Source organism: Vicugna pacos, chromosome 5 (assembly GCF_048564905.1).
Source record: "Vicugna pacos chromosome 5, VicPac4, whole genome shotgun sequence".
Taxonomy (NCBI): Eukaryota; Metazoa; Chordata; class Mammalia; order Artiodactyla; family Camelidae; genus Vicugna; species Vicugna pacos.
In genome coordinates, this window is record NC_132991.1 from 45,869,710 (window position 1) to 45,886,302 (window position 16,593).

Consider the following 16,593-nt stretch of genomic DNA (forward strand, 5'->3'; position numbering starts at 1 on the left):
AAATGAGCCTTTCCCCCCATTTTAATGCCAATTTTCTGATGCGTCTCTCTGCAAAATCTTTCTAATCTTACCACATGTACAATGTTATTTCCTCCTTTCTGATGGGGCATGGTCAAAGTTGGACTCCTTACTGAGAACCTGTCTGAGTCCAGTTGAGCAGTTGCCCAACGACCCTGCGGTGCCTGGGACCATGTGCAGCCTCTCACACGAGGACGCACTGGCTCTACCGCACTTCACTCTTCCTCCTTGGGTGGCTTCTCCCGCAACATTCTGCTGGCCTTGGCCACCATTTCTTGAAGCAATACCAGTTTCTGGGAGCTTTTGGCCTCCACCAAGACCTCAGAACGAGTTGATGCCCAGAACGAGCTTAGCCTCTAGGACATTCTGTCTGGGCAGATGGAACAGAGATTAGACCGAGCATATCTGCTAACATCTTCTGTTGCCCTTCTACAAAAAATGTCAATATTTAAATAAATTGTCTGTCGATGGATGCCAGCTCTCCCACCAATGTTTTGCTTCATTTTCTGTCTGAATTTCTATCTGGAATCTTCAGTCTCAAACACCATGATGCCCTGAATCATAGTGCAGCTGATTTCAAAGAGGTTTCCACAACTGCCTTCTCCTTTAGGTGGTGTTGCAAGGCCTGTCCCAGCCTGAGCGGGGTCTGTTTGTGGTCCCCTTGTATCATGCATCTACAAATTGGCACCTATTAGGAGGATGTACCTTCTGGATCTGTTCTAAGTAACTGATTTACACTGAGGTGCACCTGTATACTTCCCCACGTCTAGACTGTCTTGGATGGACATCAGCCATAATTTCAGTGTCAGCTGAAGTCACCCTGTCCCTCAGAATACAAAGCTTAGTGCAAACCCCGTGTGGAAAATATGACTTTTTGAAATTTCTGAAAATCCTTAAATTCTTATACTCAGGCCTGTCTGTGAGCTCAAGCTACCACTAAATTCATTCAATTTATGGCTTGCTTTGTCACCTCATAGGTACTGTCCCTCCCAAGTATGAAATCCAGCTCCTTTCCTTGACACATACTCACACACGCAAATGTTCATTCACTGATCCACTTATCCATGAAGTGTGCATGTCCTCGTGGAGCTTGCATTGCAGTGAAGGAAGATGTGCAACAACACAACAAACAAGTAGGGCCATGGTCTGTCAGAGAGTGGTTAGTGCTCCAGAGACTGAGAGCATTGCCTGAAAATGCCAGCTCCAGAAGGGCAGGGGATTTTGTTTCCTTTGTTGTTTGGCACACCGATCTATCTCCAATACTGAGAATAGGACCATGTGGTGTTGAGTCAATGTTTTTTGGATGAATGAAAGGCTAAAAGGAATAAGACAGTGGTGTACAGGTAAATGTTCGACAACTGGCTCTCTGGGGAAAATCATATGCATATATAAGTATACATAATAAATTTCACATTTTATTTAAATATGTATTACATGATAATATAAAATATTTAATATTTGTTATAAGTTTTACTACATAAAGGATTTGTAGCACTCAATTTATAAATAATAATAAAATACATAATGCTCTTCATTATAAATTCCATATAACTTACTGATTCTCTGATTTTTGCCAAACTCTTACACTCATAGCTACCTTCTCATTGCAGTGGATACATGAGTGCAGTTCCAGCATGAATGCTGAATGATAATTCTGTGTACATTAATAGGAAAACAAAAGTGAAATAATAAAGATGTACGTAAAAAATCTACTCATTCTTCAATGCTGTGAATGACTTATTTGCTGACTTGGAAAATAGTTTTTGACTCACAGAAGGATATTTTTCCAACTTTTTTGTGCTTCTCACCATGTAATAGCTCCAGACATGACACACTTTTAAGTTTAAACTGTGTCATTCACAGTATTTACTACCTTTGCTTTTAGCATAGTTTATTTGCTAATATAATTTAGTATAATCTACTTAATTAATTATATAATTCGATGCTTAATAATGTTATATTTAATTGTCATCTTGTGAAATTCCTGCAAATTTAACAATCAGTTCTTACACACCCACATGAGCCAGCTCCAAGGCATCACTGGGAGAGGGTACAGCGGGGAAGTAGTCACTGTTCTATACACTGTGGTCAAAGAAGGTGTTAGAAGGTGACTTTGGGACTTCGACCTGAATCAGGTGAAGGGTGAACTTGGCAAGTGGAACAGTATCTGCAAAGGCCCACCATCAGGGAGCTTGCTTGATGTGTCCCAGGAAGAGACAGGAGGCAGTGAGGCTGGGTTTGAGGGGGAGGGAGAGAGTGGAGGAGATGGGCTCAGATGGGAGTCCGTGGAAAGGTTCGAGCAGGGCAGTGTTATGGAATAGCGTGAGGGACACAATCTCCTGAAAGATGGTGAGCAATGGAGGAGCCATTTGACAACTCGACGCGGAATGTCAGGTACCTCTGTTCTTGAGGGACCTTGCGGCCACTCCCTCAGTGGGTTTACCAGAGGCTGCCCGACTCCACAGAAGGCAGAGTCCAGCGCCTTGGGCCAACTCCTCTTTCCCCTCTCTCCTCCAGCCTCTTCTCACCACCTTCTAGCGCCCACAAGCACTCTTCTTCCTTCAGCATCCAGAAGATTTCAGCTCCCTCCAGTCCTATCTTCAAACTCAACTCTATAACCATCACAAGTCTCAATTAAACAAAAGGGCCTTACCCCTTGTCCATAGCAAAGGCCCTGATGATCGTTCACCTTCCAAGAGCACAGTGAGGTTTACATCACACTCTCCCCTCTCTTATATTATTACACAAATGACCAATAATGCTGTTGGTGGTCCCCTCAAAGTCAACTGTATTTCCATCGCTAAAAAAGAAGCCTAATACCAGTGCCCCCACGTTACCACGTAACTTAGAATAGGCAGCATTTTTATCAAGGGCTCACCCTGTGCCCAGTGATAAGGACTCACATATACAGGGTGACCCTAATCCTGGGCAAACGATGTCATCAACAGCATCTTCAATCTGCAAAAAATAATACCGTCTATGTTTCTGGCCTTTATAGACATGCTGCATTAGCTCTTTTACTTTTACAACAACCTCTAATGGGAATATCATCTGTGTGTTACAGATAAGGAAACTGAGGTTTAACAAGTTAAGCGATTTGTACCAGGTTACATAGCTCTAAGAGCAGAGCTGGGATTCAGAACCATGTCTGACTCCAAAGGCAGCTCTTACCTGCCCTCCTCATCTCCCAACCCACTCCAGGCTATAGCCACACTGTATCAACTGCTCAAGAACCTCACACCCCCAAAAGGTGTACAAAGGTGTAATTAAGAATAAGGAAATTACATCGGATGCTTTTCCATTAACTGTTATAGAAGTAAATAAAACAAGGACCCACCTTCTTTTAATTATAATCACTAAAGTAATTCAAAATATTACAAAGAATCTCCTGTAAGTACCGAATCTTTTTGGAATTTTAAAAAAGAAAGTAGCTATTAGCCTTGTGTTGCCACATTGTTGTTTGCTTGCAGACTTCAAAATTCAGTTTCAACTGGAATTGCCTGTGAGTGAGGCACCATCATTAATCTTTCGTTCCTGGGCCATGTTTCTTCCCTTGGTGATTCTTGATCTCCTCTTTTTACAACACCTGCCAAGAATTCAGTCCTTCCCCCAGCTGGGAGGGAGGCATGGGCCTCTTGTAGGTTTCTCTGTGTCCCTCAGAGAGCTACAATATGAAGTTGAGTCACAGCACATTTTGGAGATAGGAAAGAGTCATGGAAAAAAAAAATCTCTCCAAGCCAGCCTGCTTCTGATGCACCAGATAGTCTCTGTTATGCCCCAATGTCTTGCTCACTCTAGCAGTATCTGTCACCCTGCTGTTTTCCCATGGTGGTGACATTTTTCTTTAGCTGAGCCATAAAGCTTGGACTCGGAAAGGAGAACTGTGGGAGAGTAGCCACCAGTGAGGAAACACCAGCTGGGACGGCAGGATCTTGGATCAGGTTTTCTACAGTTCTGGAGGTCATGAAAGCAAACTGAATAAAGTTGTATTTTCAATCCACATGGCTTTTCCCTTCCTTTTCTGAGAAAATGTAAACTGTATGATTTTATAAGAAAATGCTGCGGGCAAAAAAAATCAAGGATAAGACAGAATCAAAGAAAAGAGGGGGAAGAATGAGACACAGCAACAAATGAGCAAGAAAAGATACAGTAACAACTGAGCAAGTTAACAAGTAAAACAAACAAAAATGCACAAACTTTCTGGAGGGCAGTTTTACAAAATACATAAAATTCATCAGAGCTGTGTATAACTTTGATCAAGAATATACTTCTAGGAATTTCTCTTACAGAGGTAATTAGAGAAGTTTATAAATCTTTAGCTTCAAAACATTTATCCTAACATTGTTTGTAATGACGGACAAATTGGAGACAATATAAAATTCAATAACATAAGATTGGTTTAGAAAGTTCTGGTCTGTCCAAATGGTGGAATATTACATAGCCATTTAAAATACTGCTGTGGAAGTTACTTACTGATGTCAAAATAAATTATTTAAATATTTTAGAGTGAAAAAGTTAGATTTCAAAAACAGTGTGTAGGAAATTCTGCTTCTGTCCAAGAAGTAACAAGAACCAAATTTACCCTCCTACTAGAAACAACCAAAAAATGAACACAATATATGAACAATTTTTGAGATACTGAACATTAGTCAACCAAGACTAGTGATTTTCCAGAAGTGGAAAATAAACAAGGTGAACCCTACTACCATCTTAGTTTACGACCTTGACAGGGAGAAAAAAAGTAAAGACCAAATTACTAAACTCAGAAATGAGAGTCATGACTTCCCTACAGATCTCATTAAAAGGATAATAGAGGGAATATTGTGAATAACTTTATGCCAGTAAGTTCAACCATACAGAAGAGATGGATAAATTCCTTGGAAGACACAAAAAACCAAAGTTCACTCAAGGAGAAACACACAACCTGAATAGCCCTATACCTATTAAAGACATTGAATCTGGAGTTTAAAATCTTCCAACACAGAAAACTCTAGGCCCAAATTGCTTTACCAGTGAATTCTACCAAATAATTAAAGAAGAAATAATACCAATTCCACACAAACTTCCAGAAACTGAAAAGAAGATAAAACTTCCAAACACATCCTATGAGATCAAGATTACCCTGATACCAAAATCTGACAAAAATACTACAAGAAAACTACCGGCAAATAGCCCTCATTAACACAGATACAAAAATTTGAAACAAAAATTTAGCAAGTCAAATTTGACAATATGTTTTAATATATAATGACATTATATAGCATTATAATATATCATGACACTGCCATGAAAATCAATCAATGTAATTCACAATATAAACACACATTAAAAGAAAAGGCCCTACGATCATCTCAATAACATAGATAAGCATTTGACAAAATCCAATATCCATTTCTGAGAAGAACTCTCACAAAACAAGCAATAAAAGTTAACTTCCTCAACCTAATAAAGGGTATCTACAAAGAACCTACAAAGAACATCACACTTAATGGTAAAAGACTGAAAGCTTTCCTCCTAAGATCAGGAACAAGACAAAGGTACCTAGCCAGTACAGTATGGCAAGAAAAAGAAACAAAAGGCATCCAGATTAGGAAGATACAAGTAAAGATGTCTTTGCAGACAACATGATCACCTACATAGAATATAATTAAATCTGTAAGAAAGGCTACTGGGGCTAACATGTGAGTTTAGCAAGGTTGCAGGATACAGGCTCAATATATAAAAAAAATTTACTATATACTACATATTAGCAAAGAGCAATTAGAAACTGAGACTTTAAAAAATCATTAATAATAGCCTAACAGTTAATCTGACAAAAATATGAAAGTTCTGTGCATTAAAAACTGTAAAAACATTAAAAGAGGTTTTAAAAGACCTAAATAAATTGAGTTGAACCCCATGTTCATGGGTCAGAAGACTCAATATCACTAAGAAGTTAATTCTCCTCAAATTTATCTAAAGATTCCAAGTAATCCCAGTTAAAATCCCAGCAGGCTTTTTAATATTATTTGACAATCTGTTTATAAAGTTCATATGGAATGAAATGGAAAGGACCTAGAATAGTCAAAACAACTCTGAAGAAGAAGAAAAAAGTTGGAGAACTAACATTGCCTGATTTCAAAATTTATTATAAAGATCCAGTAATAAAGACAGTGTGGTACTGCTGTAAAGTTAGACAAATGTAACAGAATAGAGATTCCAATAATATACCCATGCATCTATGGACAAGAATTATTGCAAAGATGTAGAGAAAGGATAGTATTCTCAACAAATGATGCTGAACAATTGAATACCATAAGCGAGAGAGAGAGAGAGAGACAGAGAGAGAGGAGGAGGAGGAGAAGGAGGAGGAAGAGTGGGTGGAGGAAGGGGAGAGAGGAGGGGAGGGGGAAAAGGGGGAGGAAGAGGGGGGAGAAAAGGAGGAGAGTGAGGAGAAGATCTTTGATACATACCTCAAACCATGTAAAAATTAAACTAGATGATAGAACTAAAGGTAAAATTTTAAACTGTAAGATTTCTAGAAAAAAATATAGGAGAAAACCTTTATGACTTTAGGTTAGACAAAGATTTCTTATACATGACACCAAAGAATTTAAAAAATTAATAAGGGGAGAAGGTATATAGCTCAGCAGTAGAGTGTGTGCTTAGCATAAACAAGGTCCTGGGTTCAATCCCCAGTGCCTCCACTATAAATAAATAAATAAATAAATAAATAAATAAATAAATAAATAAATAAATAAAACTAATTGCCTCCCCTCCTCACCAAAAAATAAATAAATGAAATAAGAATTAAAAGTTAATAAACTGACTACATCAAAATGAAAATTTCCTGCTCTCTAAAAGACACTAGGGAATGCAAAGACACACCACAGACTTGGAGAAAATATTTGCAAGTCATGTACCTGATACAGGACTTGTATCCCAGAATATAAGAACTACCAAAACTCAACAATAAGAAAATGAGTGAAGAAGGTATATGATGGCAAATAAGCACACAAAAAGATGCTTAACAACATTAGTAGTTAGGAAATACAAATTAAAATTAGAATGAGACACCATTGTACATCTATTAGAATAGCTAAAAAATTTTAAACTGACAGTACCAAGTGTTGGCAAAGACATGGAGAGACTGGAACTCTCCTACACTGCTGGTGAGGATGAAAAGTGGTGTAAGTACTTGGAAACAATTTGACAGTTTCTTAAAAAGTTACACATACAACTGTGATATGATGTAGTCGTTCCCATTCCTAGGCATTTACCCCAGAGAAATAAAATGTATGTCCATAAAAAGACTTGTACACAAATGTTCATGGAAGCTTTATTTATAATAAATTACAGAGGAAACAAACCAAATGTCCTTAAGAAGTAAAAATATAAACTGTAATATAGTCATACAATAGGATTCTACTCAGCAATGAAAAGGAATCAACTACTGATCGTGCTCCCACATGGAAGAATCTCAAGATCATTACTCTGAGTGGAAGAAAAGAGTGGAAGCCAGAAAAGAAATCAGAGTGCATAATGTATCATACTATTTATACAGAATTCTAGAAAATTTAAACTAATCCAAAGTGACAGAAAGCAGATCTAGTGTTTCCTGAAAATGGAACTGGGTCGGGGGGGAACGACAATTGAGCATAGAAAACTTAGGGGGTGATTCACTCTTAATTGCGGTGATGGTTTCATAGATGTATACACGTCAACACATTAAATTGTACATTTTTTAAATGTACAATTTATGATATGTCAATTATTCACCAAAAAAGCTGTTAAAGTAGTACTGCCTTATTTTGGTAAAAAAAAAGTCTATGCATATTTATATGGTTGGGAGAGGGGTATATACACTGAAAGACAGAAACACAGATTTTTTTCTCTCCTTTTTTCCTTTCTTTTCCCTCATCTCCCTCTTCTTCTTTTCCTTATTTATGATTTCTGATTTTCCAATAATGACATGCATTATGTGCATAACCAAGAAAAAAAAGAACAATGTGGAGCAAAGAAACGAGAGAGATAAACAAAACTAGCAATTTTGTTAACAAAATCAGAAAAAAAGGCACAGGAGACACCATTTGGAGGAATTATAAAGAAGATCTCTTTAGTACAAAGATTTTTAGAAATATTCATCAGGAACAAAACATTTAAGGAGCAACCTGATGGACTTTTAGGCAAACCAACTTATCAGAACTTTCCAAGGCAGTTTGACCAGATTATAACATGTTTCAGAAATGTGTACATAAATAAATAATTATGGCTGGTTATTTTCCAAGCAGCAACTTCAACACAATGTGCAGAAGGAGAAAATGAGCCCACTGGTGGCTGAAGATTTTGAAAGAACAAAATTATTTTCCATGTAGTGATGAATGTCCAGCTAAGAGAAGATGGGTGGTCTAGCTCAGGTTTATTGCCAACAGCAATTCTGAAAAACAGATATCTGTTTTTGGAAGAATTAGCTGCTGCATTATGACAGCTGACATACTTAGTGACCTAGATAATTTTCTGGAATCTAAAGGTTGTGCAAATGACATTTTTGTGTTAGAGATAAATGGCTATAAAACTATGACAAGGAGGTACTAGAATATCAACTGTTTTACTAAGTCCCAAAGCCCTAAGACAGAGAAGCACTCCAAGGCAGGTTACGCTAACTGTCTGCTGTTTTGTTAAATACACAATAGATGACACTGCTGACTGGTTGGGGCAGTACAGCTCAGTGGCCATGTCCACGGTCTTGGGACTCAGACATTGCAAACTGAGACCCCAAACTCCATCACTTTCTCTGGGGCTGTGGGCATTTTATTTTTCTCATCAGCCCAATAAGAATTCCAACAGTTAGCTAGGGGACATTATGCAGATGACATGAGATAAAACATGAATAACACTTTTGTTTAAAATGTCAGAGTTACAATAATGTCCTTGATCCATTTCCGTGTTTCTTGGTTTATTCCTAAATGAAAACTAAAATAATACATTAGACTAACAGAATGTTAGAGTTGAAGGAGCCTTAGAGATCCCAGGTTGGTCCAGTTCCCCAAGCTGAGGCAGATCCTGATAGCGCTCCCTGTCTGAGGTGTGTCCCATTACAACCACGCTTGCTTGACACTGCTCATCTGGATTCACTGCCAGTTATTCAGCAGCTCATAAGCTTCTACTGAATGATGTTTAGGATGTTTTAAGTAAGTACAAAATGGTCAGCAGAGCTGAGCTTGCCAGGTGATGGCAATTACATGACAATGTAGAGAGAGACAAGGCAAGAGCCTGGTTCCAGAAGTTCCCTAGAGGGAAAAGGACTCCTATTCTCCCCTGCTTGGTGTGCCCCTCAGCCCCCACCTACACACACAGCATCTATTCCTCTCTGTCTTCCTTGCCTGCCTCAGGAAGCATTTATACAGCAAAGGCAATTCATTCTCATACTAGAATGTCCAGAAATATAATTTACCCTTAAAATAAACTTTATGTAAGGTTACATTATTTCAGATTTACTGATTGTCTCTACCTATTCTAAGATATTTGCTTAGTGCATTGTTTATAAGACAGACGAGAACTCAAGAAACCTACCCCTCCCCTCTTCCACGGAAGTGTGGTTCAAATTCCTCTTCCCCTGGGACCTGAGTTTCAGCAGACTCAGTGCCAAAGCGCAGTGGAAGACAGGGAGCAATGGGGCCAAAATGGCAGAAGCGGACACTTCCAGTTGCTCTTGAGTTGATGCCTCTACAGTGTTGCTTCATCACTGTTTTTAAAGCAAATTCCATTCAACTTAAAACCATGCGCCAAAATGTGTTCCAAACATCAATACACATTATTTTCAGACTCAATAGTTTGAGGTCATCCACACATCTACTCCTCTCTCCACTACTTACAAATGATCCAAACTTGACTCTTGGTCATTCTACAAAATTCTCTTTTGTTTGTTCCAAATTCTGCCTCCCCACTTCCTGCTGTATTTTCACAGATAATGGAAAACAAAGTGACAGTGAAGTGAGGAAGGTCTGGCTCTACACGTGATGCTAATCGAATCCTCCCAAGGCAGTTGCCAACAGCATCCTGACCCTTGCTGGGATTCTTCAACATTGTGATGAAAAGTGCAAATTGTAGTTCAAATATGTCTTCACTCTAAGTGCATTGGGTCATTTCCCTTAACAATGTGAACGTGCTCTCATTATCATTTTCAACTTGATTAGTGTATGGTCTAACATTTAAAAGTGCACTTCACATAAAAGAATGTATAAATGCATGATTGGTTCCTAATAAATTGAACAACCCCTTAATGAACTGTGAGCCATCTAGAGAGGAACTATTACATACCAGTCACAGAAATGGCAAACCAGACAAAAATAGATTTTGTGTGTGTGTATGTGTGTGAGAAGATGATCTTTCTCCAACATCCATGATACACTGATTGCTAACTTTGATGGAAAAATAACTAAGAGAATTCAAGGCAACCAGAGAAATTAATTCATTTAGGAACCAAACAGAAACAAACACCATCTTTTGGCACACGTTTAGCGTGGCTGACCTAGTAGAGCTAAATAGGAAATTCAGAGGGGTGTGAACCACTCACTTGAACCAGTTTTCTTACTATTTTCTTGAAGGTAAGACAGAGCTGATTTAGGGTAAGATTTCCTTAGTCATTTAAGGTAAATTCTGTCCCACCCCTCTCTATTCCCATTTCTCTTTTTTCCTTTGGCTTTTTACTTGCTAACCATATATTTTATAGAATTAGGATAAGCAACAGCACTGGTCTGTTCATACAGTTTAAAACTAGAAATTTAGTATCTTATTTGTGAAATCTCTTACATTTACTTCTGATGGGAATCTAAACATCTTCAGAAGAACGAGCCAGTGTGTTTCTCTACTTCCTTTCTTATTCACAGCAGATACACACAGGGAGAATTTAAATGTGAGCCTGAAAAGCTGCTGTATTTACTTGGTAGCAGGCTCACCCACAAGAAATTTAAGAACTCTGCAGATCAGCGTCAACAAATGTTTACTTGGTGTTGAAGCACAAGAGGAACACAAACAAGTATAAGCTGGAGTTCCTCGTCGTGAGCAGGGTGGCACTTGCCGAGTACCGTGTGTGTGCTATGGGCAACGCGCGTGAGAAAGGAGAGTTCATCAGAGACAGAGTGGTGGGGGAAGGGCTCAAAGAAGATGTGACACTTGAGATTAGCCTTAAAGGATGTGACTGGACAAAGATAAATCCATTTAGGACAGAGGATACTGGGGCAGGTGGGCCCAACTAGGAAAGGACTGTGTGTCTAGGGGCTATGAAGGAGCCCAGTTAAGGCTGCAGGGACAGTTTATGGAGGGGAACATGACTGCAGGAGAGGCTGGGGACCAGGAAACTGTCTAAGAATGGGAAAGATCAAAGGCTTCAGAGGAAGGCAGTGACTCCTGCAGAGACAGATGGATCTGGCCTGTGTGTAGGTCAGGTTGGAAGGGGAGAGTGCTAGCAAGCAGGCCATCTCGGGGGAGGTTGTCCTGAGTATGGCAGGCATGTGTGGGTAACAAAGGAAAGACAGTAGTGAGGATAAGTCGACAGGGGTGCTCTGGGTGAGGGGTCTACCCCATGTGGCAGCTATTACAAAGATGGAGATATGTGTAACTCCTGTATGCTTTTCTTAAAATGAGACATGGATACTCCCGCACTGAGAAGTGGGGTCTATGTTGTCTCCCGTCCAGAATGTTAACTGCTTCAACAACAGGATACAGTGGAGGTGATAAAGCCTGACTTATGCAGCTGATGACAGGTCACAAAAGCCTTCATGCCTCTCTCTCTGCCTCCCTCTCTCCCTCTCTCTGTCTCTCTCTCTCTCTCTCTCTCACACACACACACCCCTGGGACCCCTGAGCCAACAAGTACAAATGCTGGAGAAACTGCATGGAGAGAGCACAGAGAGAGATGCCTGAGGAGCCCCAGGCTTCCAAGCCTGTTATGTAGCCTTTGACTCTTCCAGCTGGGACCTTACACATCATGAAGCGGAGACAAACATCCCCTCTGCACCTTATTCTGAACTATAGGATCCAGGAGCCCAAGAAATGGTCATTTTATGCCACTCACTACATTTTGGGGTAACTTGTTCTGAAGCCAAAGTGTCTGTCACATCCCATCTCTTGATTATAAATCCGCCAAGCATACCTTGTCTCTCCATAGCCCCTTCTCCAGCGGTCAGATGTTTTCTATAAAGGACCAGGAGTAAATATTTTAGGTTTTCCATCTATTCTGTTGTTCTTGTATAAAAGCAGCCATAGGCAGTACCTAAATGAATGATGGCTGTATTCAAAAAAATTTTATATACAGAAACAGGCAGCTGCTGAATTTGACCTGGGGGTCTAGTTTGCTGACCCTCATCTTACACTTAGGCGTCATCAGCACTAGGTTTCACGATCATGGTAGTTTGGGTCAATCCTGCAGGCTGTACCAGGAGTACGGGGATGCGACATGGGGCCACGTCCAAGAGCATGTCATGTGAACAAAGGATCTGGGGTTTCCCACCCTCTACCCCCACCCACTGAACAAGCCTAACCATTTCTACCACCCAGAACTGTCCTAAGCTGGAGTCCTTCCTCCTCCTTCCTCCTATTTTACTTTGTTCTTCATTGCCCCATATTGACTGTGTTTAATACTGTAATCCTGAGGGTTTTCCCACTGGCTGAAAGCATAACTGATTTGTAAAACCCAGCTCCCTGTTACTAAGTGCTCGGAATTCATTTCAGAAACCAAAAAGGGTGTTCTTCACCCATGATACATGGAACTCAAGGATGGGTAAGAATGCATCCCATAGTCCAATTCCTATTCCTTGAAATGCCAACAACTGCGAGCAGCAGAAAGTGACAAGTAGGCAGGAGAGTACAATGGGCCTGTGCTTTTGTTCTGCCTCCTGAGAGCTGAGTCGCTGTTGGGTCCTTGATATCTTTAAGTGCTGATTTTGCAATGATGGCGAAGTAAGCGGTACTGAGTTCACAAGTTCACATCACAGAACACGCCAAGAAAGAGGCCTTAATGAGAGACAGAAGGACTATAAGCTAACCAGAAAATTCGCCTCTCCTTCCTCCTGGTTTTACAGGATTCTCTAATAAGGGGATGACTTGGAGAAAAAGGAGAGAAACTCAACTAAGTGTAACAGCAGGAGTCCCTCCAGCAATCTTCTAAGCAGCTTCCTGAGAAGGCGTCCGGCTATTCAGCAGAGCCCGGGAAGGCTTAATGAGGACAGCCCCACACGCATGACCTGTACACAGCGCCCGCCGCCGGTTTCCCGTGGGCTTCTGCCCGAGCGACATCAGCCGGCCGCTCCGAAAAAGCAGGACGCGGGGAATTCTCAGTGACTGTTCTCAGCCCTGACCCAGCTGTTGTTATAGTCTATTATAATATAATGCAAACATATAAAATAAAAATGCCTTAGAGGAAAATCACACATACATACTGTTTTATAATGGGGTCACTGAAATGCACGTAGTAAAAGGTGCTAAGAAAGTGAACTTGCGATTTTGCTTCTAAGATAAGCGGAAAGAGAGAACAGAATTACGAAGAAATCTTTTATTTCATCCAGTCCGGAAAACCATGGCAATCATGGGCACAGCTTGTTTGGAGGGAAGGTCCGTCACCCGGAGAGGACAGACAAATGCCTCTCGCACTGACCTGACGGGCTGTTGGGCATCACAGTGAGTTGGAAGTTTGGCAAGCTCGAACAACCAAAGTAAGGCTGGTTTGGGAATCTTTGAAGGGAGAGGACCCTTTCCTCCTCCCCCAAATCGTGACAATTTTATAGGGAAGCAGGGCAGCAACTGCAGTGCACTGTCACCTCAGGCCTCAGAGGAACTGCCACATCCTCTCAGAAAGCACTTGATAAAACAGCTGTTTGTGTGAGAGCTAGCTCAACCCTCCCGGGAAAACTGTGTTTAAAAGAGTCACTTTGATTTATGAAAGGTAGCAGAGTGAATTTCTGTTCTGAAATACCATAGAAAGGCTTCCCACAGAATCAGATGGTACTTTCCAATGCAGAAGGCTGCATTTGTGCTAGGGGTGAGCAGCAATGGCTGGTTCACAGAACCCTGCGTGGACCCAGCCAGGTGACCAGGGGCGAGCCACGGACCACCCCCGTCTTCTCGTCTGCAAAATGGGTCTAGTAAACTAATGTAGCTCATTCAGCTGTTATGAGTCAGGTCCAAATAAGATCAAATATGGAAAAACCTGAAATGCTCTGCTAAGTTATTACTTTTGTGATATTCTGTACAACTGTAAGCAAAATTCAATAGGGAGGGAGAAAGAAAATGGAGATGATCCAGTACCAAGATGTTTTTACTGTTAAGCATTTATATAGCACTTTACATTTTCAGAGAGCACAATGATCTTTTCCCCTGAGTTACTTTGATGGGTTAATATCTCATTTAATGACTCTGGGGATAATGACCAGTGTCAAAATATGGCAGGAAGGGTAAAAGTTCAGAAAAGCAGTAGTGTGGCCAGCTACCTTCTGGATACATGTGGATGTCGTCAGCCATCGAGAAATTGCTCCCCTCCTCCCCCTTCCCCCATCCACCCCTCCACATATCTAAACCAGGAGCAACATAAAATAGAGCCCAAGACCAAATTTTAGCTACAAACTACACATGTTTTTCTTTTCCTTGTCACAAAACCAGGCTAGGAACTTAATCCTCAAGACTTATGAAACCACCTGCCAAAGTCTCGATTTTCCTAAACAGCATAGAAACAGCCAGATTCTTGGGCTTTGGAAGCCCCACCCAGTGCCCTACTCAGAGCTACGTGCTTGGGGCCGGCTGGTGAAGGGATGCAAGTCAAATACTGATTCTGTCATCCTTGATCCTTTAAAGTGACCTCCTCCTGCCGTTGCTGGTATCTTAAAAACAAACAAAGCTTCGACAGTTCCTTCTGTTGCTGGAGGTGGAAGCTCAAATTGAGAGCCAGGGGGCACTTATTTTCAGGGAGTGAAGCACAAACAAAAAGAAATGTCTCTGTGGACGAGGCAGATATCTGGCCCAAATCCTATTCTGAAATGGAGATATTTGGGGCCCTGTGTTGAGAGCTTGGTTTTGACTCTGGTTGAGTTGTCGCAAGGCTGGTTTGCTTTTGGCCCTTTGCCCTCCCCTTGGCTGGGTCCTGAGTGAAAAGCAGGGGACAGGTCCTGGGTGGGGAGGACAAGGACAAAGGCCCTCACAAAGCTGGCAAGCCAGGGTGCCAAGGAGGAAGGACAGACAGATGTTGAGGAACAAGAATGGCCGCAGGGCCACTCCTGGAGGGGTCATGGCTGGGGCACACTGGGAAGGAGTTCCAGCAAGTGCTGGGTTTTAAGTTTGTCTCTTCTCACGGTAAATTCCATCTGTAAACTCCAGGCAATTTTATTACGTATCAGGTGTCAGAGCAGGTGAGAGAATGATCACGTGTCAGCAGTGCACTGGGCGGTCAGGGGAAAAAAACTCCACAGAAGATAATCACGTATCTTTGTGTGGCAGACTGGGGCTGAGGATCCAGATAGCGGGTAGGAAATGCAAGACACAGGGAGCCAAGGATGCAGAGAGGAAGGAGACCCTAGGGAATGGCTTACCCCTCCCCCGACCGCACACTACAGATAAGCAAGCTGGCCAGAGAGCTTCTCTTACTTCTCAAAGTTTGACAAAAAGTTCCCATCTGCTGTTCATGTATTTGGGCTGGGATCTCCCTGCCAAACCCTACTGCTCCATCCTCCAAAAAAGGTTAGGATTTCTCATTCTGTTTCTTTCCCCCGAAACTGTTATGTATTGACAGGAAGCCAGGTCAGAACTATAAGCATCCAAACAAGTACAATGGCTCTTTGAGACTGGGCAGACTCATGTAAGATTGTGCTGGGTTTGTTTTTTTTTTTCCTCCCTTTTTCCTTAGATTTTCTCTATCCTAACGGGCACTTTTATTTTTACAGCTTACAATGATGGCTCTTGACATTTTCTTAGTTGCTTATTCTGCCTACAGTCTTCAGAAGGATGTAGTTATTGCCTCACTCCACTTGGCAAACACTTGTTGAGGGCGTGCTCTGTGTGCCAGGCATTGTTCCCGACACTGGCTATGTGCTGATGGACTCGTCAGGGAAGACCCAACCCTCCTCGGGTGCACACAAGAGGTGTGCTACATCTCCCAACTTCGGGAACAGTCCTCAATGGACTAGCCCAGCCTTTATTTTCTACTAAACTCGTAATGCATGTTAGCCTCCAGGAATCTAGTAGCCACGAACAGAAGTAAACAATTCTATTTCATTCAAGTTCTGTTGATTCTTTGTACTTTCTTTTATTTTGTCCTTTTCAATCAGAACACTCTGCCTCATCCTCCAGCTCCTACACCCCCAAGTAATTCAGGAAGTACCTTAAATACACACAATATTGTAAACTTTTGAGAAATCTAAGTACAGCTTTCTTTCCCATTTAGCATCCTGTTGCCAACTCAAAAGGAAGTTCTCTCAACTGAGGAAAGCCAAGTGCAGATAACTTGGAAGTACTTTTGGAGGTTGGGTCTCTACTACACCAAGATGCTTCATCATTTTGAAAATACAGGGTGAGGTAAGGATCTGTTAAGGAAATTGAGGAAAATATGAG

The 16,593-nt window shown here is 41.2% G+C and overlaps 1 long non-coding RNA gene across 1 annotated transcript in view; it reads right to left on the reverse strand.

The window, feature by feature from the left end:
• Positions 1 to 2,638: 2,638 nt before the first annotated feature.
• Positions 2,639 to 16,593, reverse strand: part of LOC140696613 (uncharacterized) — a 43,455-nt gene continuing 29,500 nt past the window's right edge. Inside the window, exon 3 of the long non-coding RNA XR_012073116.1 lies at positions 2,639 to 2,976. This is a non-coding gene — a long non-coding RNA (uncharacterized lncRNA). The remainder of the gene's footprint in view (positions 2,977 to 16,593) is intronic.